The 8,767-nt window shown below is 40.6% G+C and overlaps 1 protein-coding gene across 1 annotated transcript in view; it reads left to right on the forward strand.

Annotated features, from left to right (window-relative positions):
• Nucleotides 1-8,767, forward strand: part of LOC102215665 (neurexin-2-like) — a 337,295-nt gene that overhangs the window by 281,742 nt on the left and 46,786 nt on the right. The window lies entirely within an intron of this gene.

An 8,767-nucleotide genomic window follows, 5' to 3' on the forward strand; every position in this document is an offset into this window, starting at 1 on the left:
TTTCCCTGAAATGCCAAAAGCATTTTTTTAACCCCGCACTCATGTATGGACATCTTTCTGTAATCGTTTCCACAGTTGCTAGCTTAAGTGCATAGAATGTTTCTGTGATCTCTGGCATGAAATTTCCGTTCAAAGGTTCCCCTCATGCTTTTAATTTTAACAGTTGCACATCTGAATTTTGTTTCTCCTTTAAAAAAAGAAATATGGTTCCTCCCACTACCTTACAGTCATTGTCGAGGCATTGCTGGAGCCTCTACACAAACAGTTGGCGTTGTATCAAACCAGCTTTTTTTTTTCTGAAGTCAGAGCTCATGGGCTGTTGTTTTTGATCTGGCTGATGAAACAGGTTTCTTTCTACAGAGGACTTTTTTTTTTCCTACGCCAGTCTTCTGAAACTTATGCTTCCCTGCAGGGACAACAGAGTAGCTGCAGGACAAAACATGACAGAGCCTCACAAACTGAACACGAGAAAAACAGATTTTATCAGATTTGGTAAGGTAATTTACGTTTCCGAGCATGTCTCTCTATGACAGTATCTAAGTGTTTTAGATGAGACAACACAATCAACCATTGTGCAGTTTATAACACTCTTTTCTTACTAGGGTAGTTCATCACTACCAACGAAACAAACAAATGGTGACACTGTAGAGTTTTCATTAAAGAAAAAACTAGCTAGTGTTTGTACCCATAAATATTAGTTTGTTTACACTTCCCTCCTGAAATAGCTGTTCTCTCCTCCCTCTAACCAACCGATTTTAACCCCCCCAACAACTTTTATTTTCTACCGTGTCTCTTTTTTGTACTGTGACTTCCTTTGCAATTACCCAAGTTCACAATTCATTTTGTTGTATATACAGGGCTAAGTGATCAGGTGCTGAATTCATTTACTCATTTGCCTCTTGTTATCTTATCTGGAGAATGAATGAAGTTGGCCCTTTTAAACTCAGATGTGATCACGTAGGAAAGAATAAGGAGCAAAGAAATAGGAAGATGGAAGAGGAGACGAAGAGAAACAAATACAAAATTGTCAGAGAAATAGAATGAATAAACTTTGTTTTCTGGCTTAGAGGAAGGGAGATGTGGGAAGAAACAAGCTGTCATGGGGGGATGTGCGAGATATACAAGAAGAGAAGGGGGAAACATGAGGGAGGGAATGCAGGAAGAGATGTATACCAAGAAGTATGATCATTTTGATGATGATGATGGTGATGCATCTCCAGCACAGTTATAATAAAGAGAGAGATAACATGAGGTGAAGAAGGAAGAGAGGAAATGTCCATGCAATTACTGCTGCTGCCAGAAAGAGGCTAATCGAATGGCACTTGGCACAGCAGGCCTCTGTTCCACGCAGCTGGTGGAAGAAGGAGAGAATGGGCTCTGACAGAGGGGAGAAAAGATGGAACAGAGGGAGTGAAGGTTTCAGAGATGTAGGAGATGTAAAAAGAACTGTCTTTGAGGGATTTAAAACATGAGGAACTGCATCCACAACGAGGGAAAGAACACATAATCAGAGGTTTCAAATGTGAATACACACAGATGGAGGAAAGAGGGACTGAAAGATACTGGCATGGGAAGCAAATGGAGGGAAATTTAATGTGCCAGAGAGGGGGAGTGGGTGAAGGTGGTGGTGGGAAGCAGGAGATGACATGCCGGATGATGCATATAGTTAGCATTAGCATTTACACTCATAAATGTTAAGTTATTGATCAAGTAATCGGGGTGTGATTGAAGTGAAGACTTTCAAAGCAGGGTTTAACTGCATTAACTCTTTAGAAATTATGAGGAGTTTTAACGTAGTCCACCATTTTAGAGATTCTAAAGTATTTGGATCATTTTTAAAATTAAGAATGGCTGTTAATATTTGGATAAAAATCCTTTGTAATCAGTGACAGCCTGAAGTCTAGAACCCAATGACCTCCCCAAAGGTTGTTTCCTGCCTTGAGATGTTTTGCAGGCTCTTACTGCAGCCACCTACAGTTGCTGCTTGTTTCCCTTTCCCTTTGTTTTTTGTCTTCAGTAACTTAAACGCATCCTCTGTTGAGCTTAGATCAGGTGGGTGACTTTGCCATTGAATTCTCTGAACTGAGAAACTATTGTGTTGCTGTCACAGTATGTGCTTCTTAAACACCGGACGGCTAGTTTTGCAGCATTTGGCTGAATCGGAGCGGAGAGTAAAGCTCTGCATGCTCCAGAATTCAACCTCCTACTTCTATCAGCAGTCACATCGTCAATAAACACTAAAGGCTCAGTTCCACTGGCAGCCATTCATGCCCGTGCCATAACATTGCCTCCTCCATGTTTGACACACGATGTGGTATCCATCAGATCATAAGCTGTTTCTTTCTTTCTCCATACTTTTCTCTTCCTCCAAAATAAAGTTTTTGTCTTTTTGAAGAATAAAGATGTTTGCTGTGCAGTCACTGCATCCACAAAAAGAATAGTTCAAGGAAATCATCAAAAACCAAAAACTACAGTAACTTTTATGATGAGCAGATGCAAACTTCTGATCAAAACTCTATATCATTCTTTCAGTACAGACACACTATGTAAAAAAACAAAACAACTTGTGGCAGTATTTGTATTTAGACAGTGATTAAGTCTCTGCAAAAAAGCCATTAACAATTCCTTACTTCTAACCTTTAATTGCAAAGGTGCACCATGAAATGGGTGTGCTTCAATGATAGAGCAGAGTTTAATACAATGAAGTGAAAGCTTAGGCGATCAAAGCCGAAAGAGAATCTTTGCTGGCACTCAGTAGCAACAAGGTGGCCAGTCAATGCTAATTTCAATAACTCTTTAATTATTGGTGTCACAGCTCCTTTGGATCATTTTCCGCTGTGTGCAAGCGAGGTAGAGAAGAGACAGCTGGAGGGAGCCAGTGAGGGAGGGCTTCTCAAAACTAAAATACTAATGAAATATGAATGACTGGAGACGCAGGTATGGTGCTGGAGAAGAGACGAAGGGAGTGAGAAAACAGCGATAAAGACATCACTTCTGTAATATTGATGCTGAGAGTTTGGTTGTAACGGGAACTTTTTTATGGCAGTTAGGAAAGGGAGATGGAAGGTTAAGATCTTTCTCACTTAACCATGAAGTTCTCCCTGTGTGTATCTCATCACAACCCATCTATTTTCCTGTTGTTATTTTCTACCTGTCTGAGATTATATAACATAACATTCTTTCCTTGATTTCTCTGTTGCATTTGTTTAAACTCAAGAACAGTGTAAACTTGGGATTCTTGACACGGCACATTACTATTCATTTATACTGCATACATTATAATCAAAGATGGTTAAATAATTAGGAGGCAGGAGGCTCATCAACCGCGATAGACTTTTATTGCTGCCTTGAGTACAGCTGGCATCAGGGTTTGGAGAGATCCCTGAGAAAAGCGAAGCCTCAAACAAGCTGTTTTCATTTCATTCGGAATGTGCGTTGTGTGTTTTTTCTAAGGTAACACACCTAAACAAGGAGAACTGAAGTTGAGGGAAATTGGCCATGTTTGACCCCATGCATACACTTCTCAGACAAAACTTGTTCCCGATTTTCCTGCTAAGCAGCATGTCTGGGCAGTTGCTGTTGTGGCAGTTTTGAGTATCATTCCAGTGACTTTAGTTTCTGATGTCACACTCAGACAAACTTCAACTCTTCTACCAGTCATATTTTTTTGCTCTGGACTTCTTTCTGCAAGCTGAAGGGCCACTCGAAGCAGAACTTGAAGCAAGTGGTGAGCTGTTGATGCTATGATATGGGTCACTGAGGCTGCAGAGCAGAACAAGGAATACCACTGTCAGTCCAAGACAGTGGAGACAGTTTCTCATTCATCCATGAGTAAGAAACAGATTGGAGAAACAGCTCTATTGTGGTTTGATTATTCCTTGTCACAAAAATGTATATATAGTAGGCTGGTCACAATACTAGGATTTCAAACTTCATACCAATACCCAGGAAGATACTTGATATTCGATATCGTTTTCAATACTACAGGGAAGATTTTGACCCCTTCAAGTAACAGTGAAGTCCTATCTCTACAAAGGTGCCTTGTTAATTTCCAAGTTAGATTCAACAAAGTAAATATTTAAATTACATTTGGAGTTTTCATTTGTTTTTCAAATTATTTAGACATTTTTATTACTGATTGTAAAAATTAAGCCGTATTTTAGAACCTAGTAATCAAATACAGTACAAATAAACAACACAATACACCCCATAATAATTTAATTATTGTAGAAGAAGAGCATTATGAATAAAGAAGATATAAAAAACAAAGCACTCAGTGTAAAAAAACTGGTCACTGCTTTTATACTGAAACTGAACTTAGAAAGTTTTGTAATGGTAGAAAAGTTTATCATCTTCTATCATCTGCCACCTGCTTACCAGACCTGCAACCTCTCTCTCGTCCACCGCAAGTCTGTTGCTCTTTACATCCTCTGGCTCCCCTGCTGTTCCCCATGTGTCCCATCCATGATTCACTAACGACTGACTAACTACAATCCACTACTGATGATAACATGTGGCTAATTCGTCACCCTGACCCCCAACACCCTAGCATTATCATATTTTGAGTTTTACTGTGTTTTGGGGACTCTTTGCAATTTTTTTAAGTTGTGTTTGCTTTCGGGTCCACACCACCACCTCCACATAGTGGCAAACGTGTATCAGCCAGGTTACATTTATGGTAACTGTTTAATACTTCAGGCTTCTTGAAATGGGAGCTTTACAGACCTTAGAAACAGTAACTACGTCAGCTCTTTCGGAGGAAAGGAGCTTTGTGTCTGACTGTCTGCAGCAGTGCTGTGCAAAATTGCTTGACAGCTAGAGGAAGCAAAAACAACACTATTGACAATTATCTTAATTCGATATTGAGTTAAGTAGATATTATTATTTGAGTATCTTTTCATGACAACCCAAATATGTAGTGGGCCTATTATTTATTTATTCATTTTTTATGCAAAGCCATACCCTTGCCTTTGTCATTCTGTGAAAATACTGTGTAACTTGTAACTTGTCTCATCAACTTAGAAACAACTGCACAATTCAAAACCTCATCTCTGTGGTAACAGAGTCAAGTTTACACAATTTAACCACACATATTTCTGAACTGTACAATGGGATGCAAAAGTTTGGGCAACCTTGTTAATAGTCATTATTTTCCTGTATAAATTGTTGGTTGTTACAATGAAAAATGTCAGTTAAATATATCCTATAGGAGACACGCACAGTGATATTTGAGTCTGGATTGTGGTTGAAGGTATTTTGGACCATTCCTCTTTACAAAACATCTCTAGTTCATTCAGGCTTCCGAGCATGGACAGCTCTCTTTAACTCACACACACAGATTTTCCATAATATTCAGGTCTGGGGACTGAGATGGCCATTCCTGAACGTTGTACTTGTTCCTCTGCATGAATGCCTTAGTGGATTTAAGCAGTGTTTCGGGTGGTTGTCTTGTTGAAAGATCCAGCCCCGGCGCAGCTTCAGCTTTCTCACCGATTCCTGGACATTGGTCTCCAGAATCTGCCGATACTGAGTGGATTCCATGTGTCTCTCAACTTTGACAAGATTCCCAGTCCCTGCACTGGCCACACAGCCCCACAGCAGGATGGAATCACCACCATATTTTACTGTAGGTAGCAGCTGTTTTTCTTGGAATGCTGTGTTCTTTTTCCTCCATGCATAACACCCCTTGTTATGCCCAAATAACTCAATTTTAGTTTCATCAGTCCACAGCACCTTATTCCAGAATGAAGCTGGCTTGTCAAAATGTGCTTTAGCAAACCTCAAGCGTCTCTGTTTGTGCTGTGGGCGGAGAAAAGGCTTCCTCTGCATCACTCTCGCATACAGCATCTCCCTGTGTAAAGTGCCCCGAATGGTTGAACGATGCACAGTGACTCCATCTGCTGCAAGATGATGTTGTAGGTCTTTGGTGCTGGTCTGTGGGTTGACTCTGACTGTTCTCACCATTCGTCGCTACTGTCTATCCAAAATTTTTCTTGGTCTGCCACTTCGAGCCTTAACTTGAACGGAGCCTGTGGTCTTCCATCTTCTCAATATGTTCCTAACTGTGGAAACAGACAGCTTAAAGAATTGAATTTGTTTGTCTAAATTCTGTGAAGTCTGATAGGTAATAACTTAACTTAAACAATCTACACTGTTATGAAATGTAACTGTAGTAAATGTATCCAGATAATGTGTTTGTCTTATATTAAATTTAGCATATTTCACAGTACTGGACTTTCACTGTCTCTGACTTGTGAACAATAGCTGCAGAGGTCACAGTAAGCCCCGTGGTGTCAAACATACCTTTTTAGTTCTTGTTACCTAACAGAGTCTCGGAGAGCACTTCAGATGTCTCCTGCATTAAAGGTTGTGACACTGACACAGGAGTCACAGCGTAGTCATGTCTCATACATCTGACAAGACTGTGATGAGGCTGCCGTCATATTAAAGAGGAACACAGAAAGTGCAGCATAGCTGTCAGCGCAAAGCAAACTTGGGCCAACGGAGGGCTTCTGTTTGTGGATTATACGCTACAAAAGAAACCCAGCGATCTCTCTAAATATCCACGGGGCTGCGAAATACACACACACACACACACAGCACAGAACACACATCATAAAACACCCACATACTCACGCTCAGTGACTGCCCACATCACTGTGCCAAGGAAGTGTTTGTGTGGTTTCACTGAAGCAGCAATACTCTTCTGAGCGTATAGATAGTGAGGGAGGGACAGGGGATGAGTGGGACAGATATGTCCTGATGTCTAATTAACTCTCTGCCTTCAGAGAAAGTGCGTGTCCTTACATCTGAGGCAAATGATGACCACTGGGGGCAACAAAGGAGGGGGAGAGGCATCCAGACATGGCGGTGCAGTTACTGTATGCAGAGACAGAGAGTGTTGTGACATAGAGTAGAAAGTAGCATTAGATGGGCATTCTCTGCAACATTAAAGATGAAATATTGTATCAAAACATGATGCAACTGTAGTTTGTCCATACAAACTGGAGCAACTTGGGGACTGAACATGGGGAACCCATCAAGAGCTGATTTCTGAATTAATATGATCTGTGATGTCACATCTTGTCACACATTATCTTTTTGGGGGGGCAAGTGAAGGCAAGCACTGACTGCTCTTATGATTAAAAAAAAAACACTGTGACATATTGAAAACAAACACACCAAGACAGAAAAGACAGACAGGAAGCAATGCAGAAGCACGGACAGAGGGAGGCAGTGAATTAGAGTCTTTAATTAGACCAGACATAGAGTGCTCTCTGTGTGTGTGACACAAGCTAGGCCTGAAGGGAGAAGCATAAAGGGAAAGTCACTTTCAAGCTCCACTAATATAATGGGGCCTCTTGGGACTGAGCAGGGGGTAGACTTTTTTTCTTTCTCATTTCTGTGTTTGCAAAGTGTGTTTTCATCTTGAAGTCTCTCGGTGTCCAACCTGTTTCAAGGTTGGCTCAAACAGCTGAAGTCATCAGTGTAGACCGTGAGGTCAATGTGTGGCTTTTTTTTTGCCATTATCATCCTCAGCAGCAGTACAGCCACACACAAATAGAGCCTATTGCTTAGTCTGGTGTCATATCAGTCTTGTGTGGCTAAACAGGCTGTTCAGTGAGTTGTGAAATTGAAATGCAGCCTTGGTTATTAGACAAACAGCCTATCACCCATACTGCTAGTTCACTGTCAATATCCACTGTAGCGTCAACTAACAACACAACTCATTTGTTGATTAAGAAGAGCTGTGCATGTTTCGTATGCCTATATGTGCATAAGCGCTGATGCACGTTTATGGGCTTGAGCGTAGGTTTACATTTGGGAGGGTATGACTGCATTGAGGTGCCTTTGGTGTATACATCACTGAGACTACTTTAGTGCCACATATTAATCCTCAGTAGCACTACAAATGAAAACATGACTTCTGGTAAAATATTCAATTTGGATCTATTAACCCAGTGGGAGAGATAAACAAACCTGAACATGAGCGTATACATACTCTGTGTGTATACTTATGTGTATACAGTGCTAGAGGGTTAAAAGACTGCTTTACTCATGGAAACTGAGCAATTATTTATTCTTCTGCTATGCCATATTTCATACAGATTCGAGCTCTATTGCAAAAACCTTGGGTGAATAGTCACTCTACTCATTTCTTTGTTTAAGTTTAGGCTGATGGGCTGTGCACTGGCATTGTTGGTCAAACTAAATAAGGTTTTTCTTCTGTTCAGTAAAGATGACAAGTGGAAAAAGAGAAAAAAAATCGAAGGAAAAAGAATTGACTAGCTTATAGTGTCTGAATTTGATCATGTTTATTTTTATATAGAGATGCATTCAGCCAGTGTGGCAGGATGAGGTCATCTACCTGAAATGAAGCGGGGGAGCAACCAAGGGCAGAGTGATAATCATGAGGATTGGGAGAAATCCCATTGGGCTGGTAACATTTCAGAGTGATTACTCTGGTCTAACAATCTGGAGCCTTGCTGCAGGCTAAGCTGGACGGGTTCTGTGCTTGCAGAGGTAGTATTCACATACAAATAAACACACTCAGAGCCTAAACCAAATTAACAGTGACTGTGTTTGTAGTCTCTTAATTAATGAGGTTAAGGTTGACCTTCTCTGGTTTACTGATTTCTTAACTGGCATATAAATGAGAAACCTTGTCTCAGTTGTGTCAGAGTATCAGAGAAACCTGACTATCCTGACTATCTCTCCAACTTCTTGTTTTTATATGCATATGTGTGTGTGTGTGTGTGTGTGTGTG

The sequence above is a fragment of the Pundamilia nyererei genome, unplaced genomic scaffold (genome assembly GCF_000239375.1).
Source record: "Pundamilia nyererei isolate P.nyererei 1_Seehausen unplaced genomic scaffold, PunNye1.0 scaffold00114, whole genome shotgun sequence".
Lineage (NCBI taxonomy): Eukaryota > Metazoa > Chordata > Actinopteri > Cichliformes > Cichlidae > Pundamilia > Pundamilia nyererei.